General features: G+C 47.8%; 1 protein-coding gene across 5 annotated transcripts in view; it reads left to right on the top strand.

The window, feature by feature from the left end:
- Positions 1 to 19,479, top strand: part of GRIA4 (glutamate ionotropic receptor AMPA type subunit 4) — an 892,311-nt gene that overhangs the window by 473,481 nt on the left and 399,351 nt on the right. The gene's annotated exons all lie outside the window — the stretch shown is intronic.

Below are 19,479 nucleotides of genomic sequence, written 5' to 3'. Positions count from 1 at the left end.
GCGCCCATCCAAATCAGGGTAGGCCACCGCCAGGATCCGGAACATCAGGGGGGTCAGTTGACGGCAGGCACCCCGCCTACGTTGGGAGGCCATCCCCAGCAGAGACTCGGCGGTCTTCTTGCTCCCGCGGCGGATGTCCTCCCACCTCTTGCGGCAGTGGGTGCCCCGTCGATGGTGGACCCCCAGGGTCCGGACTTCCTTGGCGATGGCACGCCAAATCCCGATCTTCTCATGGGCGCGGACCTATGTGACACGTACAGGGAGGGAGAAATACCACGTTCAAGTTTGTCTGCATTTTCGTTGCCAGTGGCCCAACGCCCCCCATCCCCGCCAGGCCCCCCGCCATGCCCCCCGCCAGCCCCAACATGCCCCCCCATCCCCGCCAGGCCCCCCGCCATGCCCCAACATGCCCCCCATCCCCGCCAGGCCCCCCGCCAGCCCCAACATGCCCCCCCATCCCCGCCAGGCCCCCCGCCAGCCCCAACATGCCCCCCCATCCCCGCCAGGCCCCCCGCCATGCCCCCCGCCAGCCCCAACATGCCCCCCCATCCCCGCCAGGCCCCCCGCCAGGCCCCCAAGCCAGCCAGTGGCCCCAAATCCAGATTGAAGTAAACTCACTTGTTGGTCTGGAGGACCGTAGAGTAGCGCATACTGGGGGAGGACCCCATCCACAAGTTTCTCCAACTCCTCTCCAGTGAAGGCAGGGGCCCTTTCCCCAGGCGCAGCAGCCATTGTCCCTTCCAGACCGAGGTCACAGCAACACTTGCAGTATAGGTCCTCTCCTGTGAAAGTTCAAGTCGCAAGTGGATAAGTAGATAGAAAATGGCGGTCACGTCCGCGGCGGTGCGTACCGCGGCCGTGCGTACCGCCACCGCCGGCGCCCTTCGCCATTGGCTCCTGAAACCCATAGGCTTCAATGTTAACCAATGCGGCTTCGCGCCGCGGTCTTCGCCCGCCGCCCGCCGCGGTGTGCCACGCCAGCGCATTGACCTCACATCCCATTGTCACACTTCACAGGTCAGGCAGCCGCCATTTCGAGGGTCCACATGGCTCAATTTCAACTGCGTCACACAGGCCTAGGCCTTGCATAGCCACTCAGACACGCCATTCACTGCATAGAGAATCGTTTACTGTGCTAGCTGTGAGTACGTACCTGTGGGTTGCTTGACTGTGTGCTCCATGTTGTCCTTCCTAGGCACCGTCCGCTGGGTTTGGCGAGGAGACGGATGAATCCTCCCGTGTACCGACCGCTGGTGGACCTGTCGACAATGGAAGAACGCCACATTATCCTGACCTACCGTCTTAACCGTGCCACTATACATGAACTGTGTGCCCAGCTGGAGCCCGACCTGATGTCCCCCATCCGCCAACCCACAGGGATTCCCCCTCTGGTGCAGGTCCTGTCAGTACTCCATTTCTTGGCAAGTGGGTCATTTCAGACAACAGTGGGAATTGCTTCTGGGATGTCTCAGCCCATGTTTTCGAAGGTGTTATCCAGAGTGTTGTCTGCCCTGATGAAATACGTGAGGAGCTACATCATTTTCCCTGAGGCGGGCGAATTGGCTACAGTGAAGGGTGATTTCTACACCCTTGGACATATTCCCAACGTCATTGGTGCCATTGATGGGACCCATGTGGCTTTGGTTCCCCCAAGAGACAGGGAGCAGGTGTACAGGAACAGAAAAAGTTACCATTCAATGAACATCCAGGTGGTGTGTTTGGCTGACCAGTACATCTCGCATGTAAATGCCAAATTCCCAGGGTCAGTGCATGACGCCTACATCCTGAGGAATAGCAGCATCCCTTACGTGATGGAACAGCTAGAGAGACACCGTGTATGGCTATTGGGGGACTCTGGGTACCCCAACCTGTCGTGGCTACTGACCCCAGTAAGGAATCCCCGGACCAGGGCAGAGGAACGGTACAATGAGGCCCATGGGCGTACTAGGAGGGTGATCGAACGCACCTTTGGCCTCCTAAAGGCCAGGTTTCGGTGCCTGCATATGACAGGTGGATCCCTAATGTACTCACCTAAGAAGGTGTGTCACATCATCGTGGCCTGCTGCATGCTTCACAACCTGGCTTTGCGCCGCCAGGTGCCTTTCCTGCAGGAGGATGGTCGAGACGGTGGTGTTGTGGCAGCGGTGGAACCTGAGGAGAGTGACGAGGAGGAAGACGACGGGGCTGAAACAGACAACAGGGACAGAATCATTGAACAGTACTTCCAATAGGACACAGGTAACAATTCAAAGATAATTTAGTAAATGTGAACTACTCTCCTGCATCTCTGCTGCCTGTCTATTTGCCCCAGTGTATGATGACTGAGTTGTGGCTTTTCCCTCCCTATTTCAGATCTGGGGTCCCCACTACGAGTCCTGTGCTTCGTTTCCCCATGGACTACAGCTTTGTGGCAGCTGTTTGTTGACTTCACTATGTACAAGGACATATTTGCACTGTCATGTCAATTACAATATTTTGAAATCACAGCCAGACTCCAGATAGTTTTGTGCAAAATAGGTGTTTATTTAAGTGCTCAAAATGGGATGGGTGGTTTCAAGTGGGTGGGGGCTATGGTGAAGGAATGTCCATGGCAGAGTCCAGAGTAACAGTCACACAGGTGCATTGTCCAGAGGCCTGTGGAGAGATGGAGCATGGGCAGTTCAAGGATGGACAGGGTGACAATGTGGGACAGTGGGATGACATCAGGTGGTATCCTTTGCTGGCGGGGGTCTTGACATCCTACTCTGTCTTCTTGCGAGATCTCAGGGCCCTCTTGCGGGGTGGTTCTTCTCCTGCAGGAGGTGGGGGTCTGGTGGGCTGCTGCTGTGCGGGGGCCTCCTGTCCACTAGCGCCGGCGGAGGTGGTTGGCTGTTCTTGGTCCAGGCTAGTGGCTGGGGCCCTTGGGTGTTGTTGAGTGTCCGTCCTGGTGTTGACGAGGTCCTGCAGCAGCCCTACCATGGTAACCAGGGTGGAGGTGAGGGCTCTGATGTCCTCCCTGTACCCCCGATAGTGTTCCTCCTGCAGTACCTGGATCTCCTGGAACCGGGCCAGTACCGTCGCCATCGTCTCCTGGGAGCGGTTGTATGCTCCCATGATGGTGGTGAGGGCCTCGTGGAGAGTGGGTTCCCTGGGCCCGTCCCCCCCCCTGTCGCACAGCTGCCCTCCGAGTTGCCCTATTTCCCTGGGCCTCTGCCCCCTGGCCGGTGTGCCCACTACCACTGCCCCCAGGTCCCTGTTGTTGTTGGGGTGGTGGGTTATCCTGGGTGCCCTGTAGTGGTAGACACACCGCAGATTGACGCGCCCTGGAGACAGAGGCATGGGCCCGCTGGGTGGGAGCTGTGCTGGTGTTCCCAGAGGGGTTTGGGTCTGTAGTGGCCTGGGCCTGTGTGAGGGGAACCGACTGTCCAGAGGTCCCCGATGGTCCGGGCTGGTCATCGGTGTCCAGGTCGACAGAGCTGCTGTCATCGCTGACGGCCTCTTGGGTGGGGGGTGTGGAGAATTCTGGGCCCTCCGCGGCGGTGTGTTGACGGTCGGGTCCTGCAGGGGTATAGAGGTATGGTTATAGTTTCAATGTGTGGCATCTGGGTGTATCTGTGGGTTCCCGTGTCCCCAAGTGCTGGCATTCGTGTGTGGGGTCTTTGGTGAGGGTGGCTTGTGGGGGGAATGTGTATATGCATTGGGCATGCTTTGGTGATGGGTGTCCATGCTTAGTGGACGCATGCAGGCCTAGGTTTTGGGATGTGTGGGTTGTGATGGTGAGACATTGGCAGGGAATAGGTGTGCTGGGGGTAGGAGTGAGGATGGTGGTGGGGGTGAGGATGGTGGTGGGGGTGAGGGTGGGGGTGAGGATGGTGGTGGGGGTGAGGGTGGGGTTCGAGGATGGGGGTGAGGGTTGGGGTATGATTTGGCATGCAGGGGGGGGGGAAGCAGTAGTGAAGCTTCAACTTACCAGTATCCATTCCTCCGCCGACTCCTGCGAGGCCGTCAGGATGCAGGATGTTCAAGACTTCCTCCTCCCATGTTGTAAATTGTGGGGGTTGAGGTGGGGGTCCTCCGCCAGTCTTCTGCACGGCGATGTTGTGCCTGGATACCATGGAACGCACCTTCCCCCGTAGGTCGTTCCATCGCTTCCTGATGTCTTCCCGATTTCTGGGGTGCTGTCCCACAGCGTTGACCCTGTCGACAATCCTCTGCCATAGCTCCGTCCTCCGGGCAATGCTGGTGTATTGGACCTGTGTGCCGAAGAGCTGGGGCTCTACCCGAACGATTTCCTCCACCATGACCCTGAGTTCTTCGTCTGTGAAGCGGGGGTGTCTTTGGGGTGCCATGGGGTGGTGTGTATGATGTGTGGGGTGGAGTATGTGTAGTTAAGTGTGTTGAGTGTGGTGGTGTGTGTTGTTTTGTGTGTGGATAGTGTGTGGGTGATGGTGTTGAGTGGCTGTGGCTGCTAGTTTGTGGATGGTGGTGTCTCGCTCTGGCCTTCTTTCAGAATTTTCTGTCGTAGGGGTTTGTGGGTGATGTGGGTGTGTGTTTTATATTGTATTGTGTGTGTGGGAGTGGTGTGTGTATGTGTATCAGGTGTGTGGTATTCAAATCGGCCAATGTGGCTGAGTTTTGTTCGTTTGTGTGTATTCTGACCGCGGCGGTGTGTCCCTCCAATGGAATACCGCGTTTGAAAGACCGCCGCGTGGATTCGTGGGTCGTAATGGCATGGGCGTATTTCTGTTGGCGTGACGGTGGAGGTTTTGTCACCTCCACTTTTCCGCCGACCGCTGGTCTGGCGGTCTGTTGTGGATGTCGGATTTTCGGAGGTTTGCCTTCTGCGGGTCAGAATGACCGTGGCGGGTTTCCGCGGCCGCGGCGGGATTATGGAGGATTTCTGACCGGCGGTAGGCGCCTTTTACCGCCGAGGTCAGAATGACCACCATAGTCCACCTTGCTCAAAAGGGAAAGTGAGGATTTCCCACTTGACTCGTAGTTGTCTGCCCACCAAAGCCAGTGTGTCTAGGTTTGAGCGGGGCTGGTGGCGAAAGGAGCCAGTGACCGGAAGGTTTTGAAATAAGTAAAGGAATTTGGGGAGTACCACCATTTTGGCAAGTGCAATACTTCCCACCAAAGACAGCGGCAACTGGCTTCATGACTGTACACGATCCTCAAACCACGGCATAAGCCTCTCATAGTTAGCACTCCAAAGTTCACTTAGATTGCGGCTAACTCCTAAATATCGAACTAGTGCCTTTGCCCATTGCAGGGAATATTCTCAGTCGAAGGGTTGCATAGTTAAGGTAAACGGGAATATTGCAGATTTGGGCCAGTTAATAGTTATTCCAGCATAGCCACAAAAATTGATAATTTCCCTAACAACAGCAGCAAGATTGGTTGCCCGGTTACCAATACACAGGGTGGCATTGTCTGCATACATGCATACTAACATTCTTCAGGGAGTAAATGCCAGCCCCCAGTAAGAGTGGTTCTTCTGTAGCCTTTCTGCCAGGGGCTCCATTGTAATGGCAAATAGAATGGGTGACAGGGGTCATCCCTGCCTGGTTCCCCTCAAAACAACGAAGGGAGGAGTGACTGTCCCGTTCATCCACAAACAGGCCAGTAGTTGACTCTACCAGCAACTTTGAAGGAAAGAATATAACAGAATAAAATTCCCAAACCACTTTAGAAAAGTAGACAAAAATGAGTGAACAAAAAGGCACCAAGATTATCAAAATATATTAAGGGGAACTATGGATAATATTTATTTATAGTCACTGTCAAACGTCAAACGTCACTGTTCATGTTTGACTTCTACACACAATATGAGGCCAACAGCAATGGAGCGAAGGTTGGATATACCAAGCAGGTCATCTCTGTCAAAGGGTTTAACTTCTGACTTGGTCTCCTAAGCTATGAAACATTCTCTGGTCATTCCTGGTCCTAGTTCCTCAGGGCAGGATTCTGGACACCAGGTCCATCTCAGGCCAAGTCTCCTGCAGTATCTAGTCCTCAGTGGGGAGCTTGAACGTCTTAGGATCAGGAGTCTTTCTGCTTTTTGTCTCCCTGAAGCAGCACAACAAGAGGCCAACCTCTTGACTCTTGGAGAGCAGTTCCAGTCACTGGGCGCCAACAGTATTCAGGAATGCTGAAACTTGGAGTACTTTTGCGAGTCCCCTTTTTCCAGCAGGGCCTTCTACTTCAGATGGAGTCTTCTCAGGTCCAGGAATGTTCAGAGTAGGTGGTGGTTTAAGTGCTAGGTTTATTTTTTTTGTGAACGAGTGACTGGAAAAATTCTATCATCCCATCCTAACATTTTTTTGCAGGTCCACCACCTCCATTTGTAGCATTTCCTCTGTGCCTTACAGTAACATTACCCAGGACCCCTTGTTTCAAATGGCGAAACCAAGCTGCCACCAGACACACTAGTTCCTCTATGGACTTGCAAATCCACTAAATGTTTGAGACGTCATTTAAAATAAAGACATACCATTGAACAAGAGAGCAAAACTACTACATTCCACCTGGTTGGCCATCAGAGAAACATTTCTTTTGTAACCCCCATTACCCTACGCGGTGCTCAAAAAAATAAAACAGAAAAACAAACAGAAAAGGGGCATAAGGATGCAAAGTGAACCAAACCTTACTCTCAGGCCCATATGGATTTCTGAATCCTATGCTAAATTCATAGATCCCTGGCCCTCGTGGCCCTCAAGATAGTCAAGTTCAGCTTAGCATTAGCAGATCCTGCCAAAAGTGAAAAAAAAAATGTATTCAGAGATTAAAGAATTAATCTTGTACTAGACCAAAGGACCCATTAAGGGGTTGACCTAATTTGGCGGGATGGGAGCACGACCTGGCTGTAATCCAGACCCTATGGCGTTGCAGTAGGGGGCCTTGACTTACAGTGCCAAAGGCCATGTACAAGGGACGTTGGACTGCCTGGTGAGAATATGGAGGAAGACCTGACTGGAGGGTTGAGGCAGTACCTGACCAAACAGCATGCCTTGCTGCAAATCCAAGTCCACTGGGAGTTGAGCGCAGTGGCTGGCTGGAGGCAGGGCTCTGAAGTCAACCACACTGCACACTATCAAAGGCGGCATGCTGAGGATTTTGGCCGGCTGTGGAAGTTTCAGCGTAGGGCCTAGCAGAGGTTTGTGTGCAGCTGGTATTGAGAAAAAGAATTCAGCAAATGATTTTCACATTCTGAAACAAAAATATTTTGATTATTTTATTCCTGTGGGTCCTTTGGTGCCCATCACAAGAGCCTCGGGTAGGGCAGGCTCGCCTTGCCCCCTTATGCCCTTTTTTTTTCTTCTTTCCTAGCACGTGTTCAGTGTTCAATGTTGGCTAATTATGGTTCCACCATATGTTTTTCTGTCACAGCCAGTCAATTGGTGCCCAAGGAGAGATATAGCTTCCTAATCCAACGGTGTGCAATAAATTATTTAATTGGATTTGTGAATCCTATGACTGATCTGTGTCTAGCCTGGATAGCTCTAAAATGAAAACGTTGTGCCCAGAATTGAACACATTTTAAACTTCGATTTCTCAAAAACGTTTCTCTCTGCTCCTGCTGGGTAGGAGCCATCTACAGTGTCCACAGGAATGATGTCGCTAAGACATTAACCTTGACTAGACCCCAGGGGATAAGTTCCTTGGGCTCTAACATGGCTCTGTGAGGGAAGCCTCATGCCCCCGCCCCTAAAAAGCTAAATTGGCCAAAGAAGATGTGTCCTCAAGTGCTTCGAATGGCTTAGGGAGGGGGGATAGGGTGCCTGCACCCTTTCCCAAAAAAAACAATGTGCTGACTCCCTGGCCATGGACCACTCTGAGGGACTTTTAAATGAAAAGGTCAGGAGCCTGCCTCATTTTTAAGACACTTTACTGCAGTACACAGGGCACAGTGCCACTAAAATAAAATGCAGCGTTAGACCCCCACCCACCAAGCTTATGGGATCAGGCTATCCCTATCTTGCTCTTTCTATGTGATATTCTTATTTTTTGGGGGGGTTGTGGAGAGAGTCCCATAGTCCAAAATCGCTGCCAAACATCTTTGTTGATATGAGGCAGCCAATCAGATCTTATCTTTAGCTCTCCCAGAGCTATTGTAGTGCTGCGTCTCATTATATACATACATTAGTAACTTCAATTTTTAAAAAACTACTGAACAGAGTTAGACCTAAATACAAAAAGCACACTTTCAGGGTAAAGATCTAGCTTTCTGCCAAATTTGGTATAATTCCATTCAGCATTTTTTTGGTCTATTGCTCTTCAATATTCCTGTTGAAAACTGCGTGGGAAAACACACTTTGGGACCCAGTCTTTTTTCGGCCCCAGCTTAACAGACCTCGCCAGAACTTTCCAGGAAGGAGCTGAGTTAGCTTAAACATTTTTTGTGGAGAGATTTGTGAAGATTTGTCAAATGGTGCCAAAGATTTTAGTGAATCCAAATATATATATATATAGCCTACTGGCGAATCCAGAGATAAATTGAAAAAAAAACCTACTGCATCCATCCGTGGCCGGGTGCAGTTTGGGTGCATGCAGGAGCCATGCGCCCAACTACCGCTGGGCATAGACGAAGTCATTCATCGGCGCTGGTTATATTAACATGCACACTTGCTTTCTAAAGAAAAAATAGAAATTTACTGAAAACACAAGGTTTACAGGGACATTATACTTAGTTTCTTAATTTACCCACCCTCGTCATGTGCAGACAATTACCCCACATATTACATCATTGATGATTCCTTCTATGGTATCATAAATATTATCACTAAAACGTGAGAAAACTGTGCATGATGGGGGCGGGAGTTATAGGTACCTTAGGGCACGAGTTATAGTAATTTGCGTTAACCATTACTACACTTCTGAATTTCTACGGTTTTGTGCAAGTAAATTGGAAACCTAACTATAATGTCCCTGCAACCTTTTTTTCAATGAATATATAAATTTAAATAGATAAATATATAGATCGCTAGTAGGTATTTATAGTTAGGACCTAATTTCCATGAGAAGAGAAGAGCATTTTTGGTTTTACCAATAACTTTGGAGCTGCTTGACGAGTCTTCACAAAATTCACTGAAACTTATACTTCAGTGGGTTCTGCTGCTGTCTTGAAAGTTTTGGGATGATCCATCAAGTAGGGGCCGTGAAAAAGGGTCCCAAAATGTGTTTTCTCCATTCATTTTTCCAAAGGGTCCTTAGACACCCCTACAGCTCAAATTGATGAAAGGATTTACACCGAATTCAAAAGTAGATATTGTTGTGCAGATTGTGCTTTTTGTAATTTGGTGTAAATCCATTCAGTTTTTTTTTAGATTTTAAAGGTGAAAAAATAAAGCTGTATAGGGATGTGGATCAAACTGTCTTTGTGCTAATATCTGCCAACATTTTAAAAAGGAAGTGCTGATAGCCATCTTGGGACTCAGCTTCAGTTGGGTCCCAGAAAACAACCTTAAAAAATAGAGGGTCCTGGGTAGGGTTATCCTGACCCCCTAGCCTTGGTCTAGGTGTCCCCCACCGATCCTGCCAGGGCTAAAAAGCATTTTGTGAAAATCAGATCTCAGAAAAATGGATGGGTCCACCGATTTTACCAAGATTTTTTTTTTTTAAAAGGGTGGTGTTGGAAATGACCTTTCTGTAGGGTCAACCCCAAAAGTTTTGCCTGCCTCCTTCTCTTTTTCTGACCTAATTTTTTCTGGCTTTAGGACTCTGCGTAGTTTACCACTGCTAATCAATGCTAAAGTGCATATGCTCTCTCCCTAAAACATGGTGACATTGGTTCACACCCAGTTGTCATATTGAATTTACTAGTAAGTCCCTGACAAAGTGCACTACGTGTGTCCAGGGCCTGTTAATCAAATACTACTAGGCCTGCAGCACTGGTTGTGCCACCCACATAAGCAGCCCTTAACCATGTCTCAGGCCTGCCACTGCAAGGCCTGTGTGTGCAGTTTCACTGCCACTTCGACTTGGCATTTAAAAGTATTTGCCAAGCCTTAAACTCCCCCTTTTCTACATATAGGTCACCCCTAAGGTAGGGCCTACGCAGCCCATATGGCAGGGTGCTATGTAGGTAAAAGGCAGGACATGAACATGGGTGTTCTATATGTCCTGGTAGTGTAAAACTCCTAAATTTGTTTTACACTGCTGTGAGGCCTGCTTCTTTCATGGGATAGCATTAGGGCTACCCTCATATACTGTTTGAGTGGTAGATTCGATCTGAAAGGAGCAACCAGGTCATATTTAGTATGGCCAGAATAGTAATACAAAATCCTGCTTATTGGTGAAGGTGGATTTAATATTACTATTCTAGAAATGCAGTTTTTAGAAAGTGAGCATTTCTCTACCCTTAAATCCTTCTGTGCCTTACAATCCATGTCTGGCTAGGTTAGTTGACAGCTCCCTTGTGCATTTCACTTAGACAACCCAAAATACAGGATGCTCAGTCACACCTGCACACATCTGCATACTAAATGGGTCTTCCTGGGCTGGGAGGGTGGAGGGCCTGACACTTACATTTGAAAGGAAAGTGGCCTGCCCTCACACAATGGACTGCCAAATCCCCTACTGGGACCCTGGCAGATAGGAACTAATAGGGGAAATTGTGCCCTTCTAAGCCACTCTTTGAAGTCTCCCCCACTTCGAAGGCACATTTGGATATTTAAACCGGGTCTCTGACCCTACCAACTCAGACACTTCTGGACAAGTTATCACTGGGGAAGAAACTCTGAAACAGAACCTGCAATCTGCCAAGATAAGCTGCCTGGCTGCCCAAAGGACTCACCTGACTGCTTTGCTGAAAGGGACTGCTGCCTTGCTGTTGCCCTGCTGCCTTGCTGCCCTCTGGCTCTGCTGAGAAGTGCTCTCCAAGGGCTTGGATTGAGCTTGCCTCCTGTTACCTAAAGTCTCAGGGCCAAAAAGACTTCATCTCTGCAAAGAACACCCTGTGCGGCAAAATGTTGACACACAGCTTGCCAGAAACGATGCACAGCCTGCATCGCAGTGAGAAAATCACAGCATGCCGAACCGGAACTACACAGCTTAGCTCCCCAAGTGGAGATCGGTGCAGCGCCTGCCTTGCGACAGAAATTCCCCTGCATCGCCCACCGGATCGACGCAGCTCCTGTGACTTCGTCCTGCAGGCCCAGGATTTCTCTGCATCGTCCCCGGGGTGTCCAAATACACTGCAACCCGAAGAGGATCCAAGTCTTTTATGTGACTTTCCACTGGTGATGAATCTCCAAGGGCTTGAATTAAGCTTGCCTCCTGTTGTTGAGGTCTCAGGGACAACAAAGACTTCTCTCTGCCAGCACTTGGGCTTTCTGCTGAGAGTCCTGCCTGCCAAGTGGTACCCTAACCTGTCTCTGGGCCCTTGAAAGGTGCAGCTGGTGGAAAAGGACAGAAATCTACGCAAAGACCACCGTACGGAGAAACCTTCGGCTCACCACCCGATTCGCGGCTGAAAAATTATGCACCGCCAGCCTTGCAGTTAAAATCGACGCTCCACCTGCTGGGAGATCAATGCAACGTGGCTGGAGAAAAGACGTGCAACACCCACAGCAGCTGCTGTTAACCAAGCAAGCATCCACGCAGTGCGGTTTATTCAGACCGTGCGACTAGATTTCGACACAACATAGCTGGGCACAGAAAATCAATGGAAAGCCTGCCCGGACCCGAGGTGCCCGTCTGGATCGCCGCATCACTCTCTTGCGGGAGAGAAGAAACGACGCACGTCGACCCATCCGGAACGATGCTCGCTCTCGCTTGCAAGGGAGAAATTGATGCATCACTGGCCTTTTCCGACACACACTCGCCTGTGCGGCTTTTTGTTTATGCTACCCAGGTACTTTTGTATGCTTACAACGTTCTCACTGTTTTCTAAAGGCTTTAAGACTCTTTTGCTTTTAAATTCATAACTTGACTTGTGTATGTTGGATTTTTGTTGTTTTGATCTTGTTTTGTTTAGATAAATATTATCTATTTTTCTAAACCTGTGTTGTGTCATTTTGAGGTGTTTTCACTGGGTTACTGTGTGTGTTGGTAAAAATACTTTACACCTTGCTTCTGAAATTAAGCTTGTCTGCTTGTGCCAAGCTACCAAGGAGGTGAGCGGTGGTTAACTGAGGTTGATTCCCGTTTACCATGACTAGAGTGAGGGTCCTTGCTTGGACAGTGGGTAACTTGACTGCCAATCAAAGACCCCATTTCTAATATATATATATATAACATGTGTGTGTTCCAGATGCTTACAAATGTTACAACATATTTGCTTAAGCATATAAATAAACATAATGCAAACAATAACCCCAGCATATTGTTTCACTTTGAAAGAGGAGAACTTCTCCTCACCTTTTATCAAGCAACAGCCTACCATGAGCAATTGGACTTGAAATTTTTATGAATAACGACAGTCAGTTTATCTGTCAAATAAAAGCACCTTTATGAAAAGAAAGTATGGTAACCATGGCAACAAGATAACTGATGAGTTAGTAGACCATAGAGAGCCAGTAAAGAATAGTAAACTAGGGGTTGAATTATTAAATGATTGTTCAATTGATTTTAACAAGTTACATGAATGACACTCAAATAGTACATTTCACTTACAACAAACCAAGCGAGCGCTGCTGTAAGTAGAGCGTGTCGAATACCAATTCTGTTAGTTTCAGTTAGTCACATTTTGACATATTGATTTAGAAATGGAGGATGTGCTTTGTGTTTTGTTAAGGTTTAACAGAATCTTTTTGTGTAGGGGGTAGCACAAAAGCTGGCTTGAGCACGAGAACACCCTTGTAATAGGTAGTATTGTGCTAATATTCACTTTGTTGCAGTTACTACTACCAGAGCAGTTTTACTAATATGGCCAGAGTGTGAGGCCCCAAACTGACATCTGCCTGTGTCTTTTCGCACCATCACACCATGGTTGCCAGTAAATACAACTTGCAGACTGTAGGAGGCTGACCTAGCTTATAGAGGGTACCTGATGGTACTTACACCTTGTGCCAGGTCCAGTTATCCCTTATTAGAAGATTAGTAGTGTTCTAGCAGCTTAGACTGATAGAGGTAACCATAGCAGAGCAGCTTAGGCTGAACTAGGAGACATGCAAAGCTCCTACTATACCACTTATATCATACAGCACTATATCATAAGAATCACAATACTCAGAGTTACTAAAAATAAAGGTATTTTATTTTAGTGACAATGTGTCAGAAATATCTCAGAGAATATACTCCCTTAGGAGGTAAGTTAAATACACAAAATATACACACAAACCAAAATCGGGTAAGTAAACAGTTAGAAAAGTAGTGCAAACACTGTAGATCACAATAGGATGCAATAGGCCTAGGGGCAACACAAACCATATACTCTAAAAGTGGAATGCGAACCACAAATGGACCCGAGGCCTCGTGTAGTGTGTAGAGGGTCGCTGGTACTATTAGAAAACACTAAGGGTGTCCAAGATACCCCACCCCAAGACCCTGAAAAGTAGGAGTAAAGTTACGCTACTTCCCCAGAAACACACTAAAGTTGTGACAGGAGATTCTGCTAGGACAACAACTGACTGCAAAGCACTGAAGATGGATTCCTGGACCTGAGGACCTGTAAAGGAAGGGGACCAAGTCCAAGAGTCACAAAATTGTTAGGGGGGGCAGGGGCCCACTAAACCCCAGATGAAGGTGCAAAATGGCTGCCTCTGGGTGGAAGAAGCTGAAGATTCTGCAACAATGGAAGATGCCAGGAACTTCTCCTTTACACAGAAGATGTCCCACGGCGTGCTGGAGGATGCAGAGTTGTTTCCATGCAGAAAGACCGCAATCAAGCCTTGGTAGCTGCAAAGGTTGTGTTTAAAGAAAATGGGTGCTTCCTGGGCCTAGGGTGGACCAGGAGATTGCCCCTTGGAGGAGGAGATAGAGGAGGTGCTCAGCAGTACAGAGAGCCCACGCAGAAGCAGACAGCACCCGCAGAAGCACTTGAGCAGGTGTTCAAGAAATCTGAGCACCGCAGTCATCTCAAAACTACAAAGGAGGGTCCCACAAGGCCGGTGGTCAACTCAGCGAGTTGAGCAATGCAGGACGGAGTGCTGGGGACCTGGGCTATGTTGTGCACGAAGGGTTCCTTGCAAAAGTGCACAGAAGCCCTAGCAGCTGCAGATCACGCAGTACACAGGATTACTGTCTGGCATGGGGAGGAAAGGACTTACCTCCACCAAATTTGGACAGAAGGACCATTGGACTGTCGGGGTCACTTGGATCCAGCTCCTGTGTTCCAGGGACAACGCTCGTCAAGATGAGAGGGGACCCAGAGGACCGGTGATGCAGAAGTTTGGTGCCTGCGTTAGCAGGGGAAAGATTACATCGACCCACTGGAGATTTCTTCTTGGCTTCCAGTGCAGGGTGAAGGCAGACAGCCCTCAGAGCATGCACCACCAGGAAACAGTCGAGAAAGCCGTCAGGATTAGGCACTACAATGTTGCTGGTAGTCGTCTTGCTACTTTGTTGCAGTTTTGCACATGTCCTGGAGCAGACAGAGGTCGATCCTTGGCAGAAGTCGAAGAGAGAGATGCAGAGGAACTCTGGTGAGCTCTTGCATTCGTTATCTTAACAGAAACCACAGGAGAGACCCTAAATAGCCCTCAGAGGAGGATTGGCCACCCAACCAGGTAAGCACCTATCAGGAGGGGTCTATGACATCACCTGCTGGCACTGGCCACTCAGAGGCCTCCATTGTGCCCTCACACCTCTGCATTTAAGATGGCAGAGGTCTGGGACACACTGGAAGAGCTCTGGGCACCACCCCTGGGGTGGTGATGGACAGGGGAGTGGTTCCTCCCCTTTCCTTTGTCCAGTTTCACGCCAGAGCAGGGGCTGGGGGATCCCTGAACCGGTGTAGACTGGCTTATGCAAGGAGGGCACCATCTGTGCCCTTCAAAGCATTTCCAGAGGCTGGGGGAGGCTACTCCTCCCCCAGCCCTTAACACCTATTTCCAAAGGAAGAGGGTGTAACACCCTCTCTCAGAGGAAATCCTTTGTTCTACCTTCCTGGGACTGGGCTGCCCAGACCCCAGGAGGGCAGAAGCCTGTCTGTGGGTTGGCAACAGCGGTAGCTGCAGTGAAAACCCCAGAGAGCTAGTTTGGCAGTCCCCGGGGTCCATGCTGGAGCCCTGGAGATGTATGGGATTGGCACCCCAATACCAGATTTGGCATGGGGGAACAATTTCATGATCTTAGACATGTTACATGGTCATATTCGGAGTTACCATTGTGAAGCTACATGTAGGTATTGACCTATATGTAGTGCACGCGTGTAATGGTGTCCCCGCACTCACAAAGTCCGGGGGAATTGCCCTGAACTATGTGGGGGCACCTTGGCTAGTGCCAGGGTGCCCTCACACTTAGTAACTTGGCACCTAACCTTCACCAAGTGAGGGTTAGATAGATAGGTGACTTATACGTTACTTAAGTGCAGTGTAAAATGGCTGTGAAATAACATGGATGTTATTTCACTCAGGCTGCAGTGGCAGTCCTGTGTAAGAATTGTCTGAGCTCCCGATGGGTGGCAAAAGAAATGCTGCAGCCCATAGGGATCTCCTGGAACCCCAATTCCCTGGGTACCTAGGTACCATATACTAGGGAATTATAAGGGTGTTCCAGTGTGCCAATTAAAATTGGTAAAAATGGTCACTAGCCTGCAGTAACAATTTTAAAAGCCGAGAGAGCATAAGCACTGAGGTTCTGGTTAGCAGAGCCTCAGTGACACAGTTAGGAACCACACAGGAAACACATTCAGGCCACAAACTATGAGCACTGGGGTCCTGGCTAGCAGGATCCCAGTAAGACAGGCAAAAACAAACTGACACACAAGTAAAAATAGGGGTAACATGCCAGGCAACATGGTACTTTCCTACACAGATTTTGTTTGCGCTCTTGCCCCCTCAGGCACTCGTGCAGTCTACCACTTCGAGTGATTTTTTTCAAGTGGAATAACGAAATGCATTAGTTCGAATACGTACAAACTTCCCATGCACATCTAATGACATCATGTTAGGACATCTTCCTTAATTACCAGAAAGCAAGTTAACAGGTTTTACACTGATGCAAACAATTCATCTCAGTTCCATCGTGCAGTATTGACCATTTGAAGCGTGTTTGTGAAAATACAGTTGCGAAGCCTGTTTTTGAGGTGACAGTATTATGCCAAAATGCCAGGCTCTCAATAATAGCTTGAGGTATTCTAGACTGTACGAAAAAGCTTCAAAAGTGAGGTATAAACGATTTCTGAAATGAATGCCATAAAGGATGCACCTTTCTCTTGGTCATGCTAGCTTTAACTCTTCCATTAAGGTCAATTATGCCTTATGTCTCTGGACTGTCTGACCCAATTGATAAAAGCAGTCAACTCTAACAAACCTCGTGACCCATGTTATTCTACAATTGTTCGTTGGATAGTTACAGTGGTGCTCAGTCACTAATATATTCTTCTTAGACCTAAGCTGTAGTACCCCTAGAATGGAAAAGGAGCCTCTGTGATGCCTCCGGTAAAAAACACACTTTGTAGCCAAGGTAACTCAGGAAGATATCTTCTTTCATTTCTCATTTCACAAGCAGCCCTCCTCCCCTTTCAAGGCACTGAAGAGGCTTTCATTGATGCACAGAATGAGCTTTGCATGGTCCTAGACCAGAAGGGCACAGCGGCTCTCATTCTTCTCAATCTCTACACGTCTTTTGATACTGTGCTCCATGCAGCGTTGATTGAAAGGCTGCATGGAGCAGAGCTCAAGGGTCAAATATAGAATTGGATTTCCTCCTTTCTATATGAGCAGTGACAGAAAATTGTAATGCCACGTTTCCATCCCCGTCCAGAAACAAACTTGCTTGTGGGGTAAGGATCCTCACCTAGCCCTATCTTACTGAGAATTTGTGTGACTGCATTAGTAAGGCTTACTTGATCATGTGGTCTGTCCTCCATGTGCTACGCTGGTGATACTCAGATCATATTGAGATTATTACTCCTTTAATGAAGCACACCTGCTTTTAGCATAACACAGCCAGAATAGAGATGGTGGTGATGACCCCCTCTTCCACAGTCTATCAGTCTGGTGGACAGAGGTCAAAGTTGTCCTTTTTCTTCCAGATCACACCTATTTAATATCATCCAGGCCAAGACTTCTCCCACCTTGCATTATGCCAACTCCCCTGTAATGTATCCACGATTCACTCTCTAAGTGGTTCAAAATATTGTGGCCTAAGTACTGCTCATACTCCCATTCAGGATTCTGATTTCCCATCTTTTGAAGAAACTCCATCAGCCCCTTAGCTCCAATGCACTAACAGGTTATGTTAAAAAATCTTTGTACTTCTCTCAAACCTATTCTTTGCAATGGCCTTCCCCTCATACTGCAACTTTTTAATCAGTATACTCCTTCGAGCTGCCTGTGTTGGGTCCATGCTTCCTTACTCAGTGTTTCCAAGATCTAGAAATCCCATCCAGAGAGACATACCTTTTCTTTTCAGGTGTTCTCTCTTTGGAACAAACCTCCTATTGAGAGATTTTGGCTGTTCCAGCTTTAACTTGCCTAGTTGCAACCTCTGTTTGTTCAGCGGACTTCGCTCCAGGTCGTCTTTGTGCATTAGTGAGCTCTATTAAAATCGAAAGAGAAAAAAAGAATGTCCATACAAATAAAGAGATTTTAATATATTGATATCTATGTCTATCTGTAAATTCCATAAAATAATTTAACCAATGTGTCCCAGATCGCCGGGAATATTTTGACCTGGAAGGAAATAGGAAATATTTAATTGAACCCCTTAAGTTAAATTCATCATACCTGTTGCTGTAAAGTATACGTTTTAACCATTTTTAAGAGGGAGTTTTTATGAAAGAGTTTTTGACAACATTTGAAATTGCTTTATTGTAGCAAAAGTAGCCGTTGAAAATCTGGAGGACGAAGTCTTGCTCAGATTTAACAAAAACACTCAGACGCAGAACCTCAGTACTTCGATTTTCATAAACATGGCTCTGCTTACGGATAATCAAGAGACAGACTCTAGAACTAAGGATCAAATGTCTCTGCTTTTTAGGTTTCGCCTGTACAGTGCTTGCGCTGTGCTTGCACAATTTCTTGTAAACAAAAAAAAACTGTTGATTGCCTGCCCCGATCCCTTTGTTGTTTGTTGTGTTTTTTACATGTTGGTTTAAAGCAAAAAAAATATTATGCCACAAACAACGCAGACCGCGTCATGGCGCTTTTATTTTAGGTCATTGTCTGTAGGCCAGTCCTTTCTTTTCCTTTAACATTCCTGTAGCCAGTGTGACAGTGTCTATTTGTAAATAAAAACGTGCCGGTCCCGAAAGCCCTCCTCTTAAACACGCGGCTGCTGCAATTGAATGTGGGAACACGGAATACTGAGGCAGCGTAATCCTGAAGCCATCTGGGCCTCTTCATTCCATATAAAGCCACTCCCTTCCCCTTCAGCTCACTCTTGCAGCTTTCTACTTTCTCCCTTTATTACGCTTTTTCGTTTTTCCTTTCTTCCGTCTTTCCCATGTGTGTCTTTTGCTCCCAGCAAATGCTTGAGACGAAGAATAAGCCCCGGCCCTCAAAAATAAGTGCCGGTGCTCATCACTGGAAACAGCAAGCACAAATTAAGCACTGCCATTTTATCTCCTAAAACGAGACACAGCATTATTGTGTCATATTTGTTGCCTTGGCGTCATTGTTATACCAGAAGCAACACGGAGACCGTCCTCTTGCATGCAGGCTGAAGCTGGGTCTTATCTGCACGGTTACAAAATGTTTGCACACAGTTATTCACATTTTAAGGACCTTGGTCGTTTTGCTTAGCATATAAACATTCTATGTACAACAGGCCCATTTTCATGCGTTCAGTTTACTAGCAGTTTCGCATCAAGAAAATTCCTGCCAAATGACTTTGAAGATTGAGGGATTAAGCACCAAAGGGCTACTTTATTCCCAAAAAAAAACGGCACTAATATCAATTTATGCAGTGTCCAAATTCACGATTTTGGCTCTAAAATGGCTGCATTGTACTTGTGGCTTTAGCAGGCTGGTGTGATCCTGGTCCAGTCGGTCTCTCACTGGACATCCTACTTTTGATTGTGAAAATTGTGAGGAGTTCAACAAGAGCATGTGGCAATTTAATTTGTGGTATGCTTTAAAAATCTGAATTTGCATTGGAAATGTATTAAATATTGTACTGCAGTCTAAAGCAGTGCTTTTTGGCGATGGGTTGCCAGACTGTGGACTGTTCCATCACGGGCCAATACGATATCTGCTGTGATTATAAAATATGCTTTTCTTGCATATTTTCTAAATGCATATGTGTATATACTACATCAAAATGAGATATAGTGTGCAGAGAGTCCAGGGGTTCACCAGAGGCTTAACAGAGGCTAAAGTAGATAATACTGATGGTCTCTTTTGTGTTAGTGCCCGAGCAGTTAGACTTATCAGAGGGTAGTGCAAAGCATAT

This window comes from Pleurodeles waltl, chromosome 8 (genome assembly GCF_031143425.1).
Source record: "Pleurodeles waltl isolate 20211129_DDA chromosome 8, aPleWal1.hap1.20221129, whole genome shotgun sequence".
In the NCBI taxonomy this organism is placed as follows: domain Eukaryota; kingdom Metazoa; phylum Chordata; class Amphibia; order Caudata; family Salamandridae; genus Pleurodeles; species Pleurodeles waltl.
The sequence above is the reverse complement of the archived record's forward strand: the minus strand, read 5'-3'. Positions and strand labels throughout refer to the sequence as shown.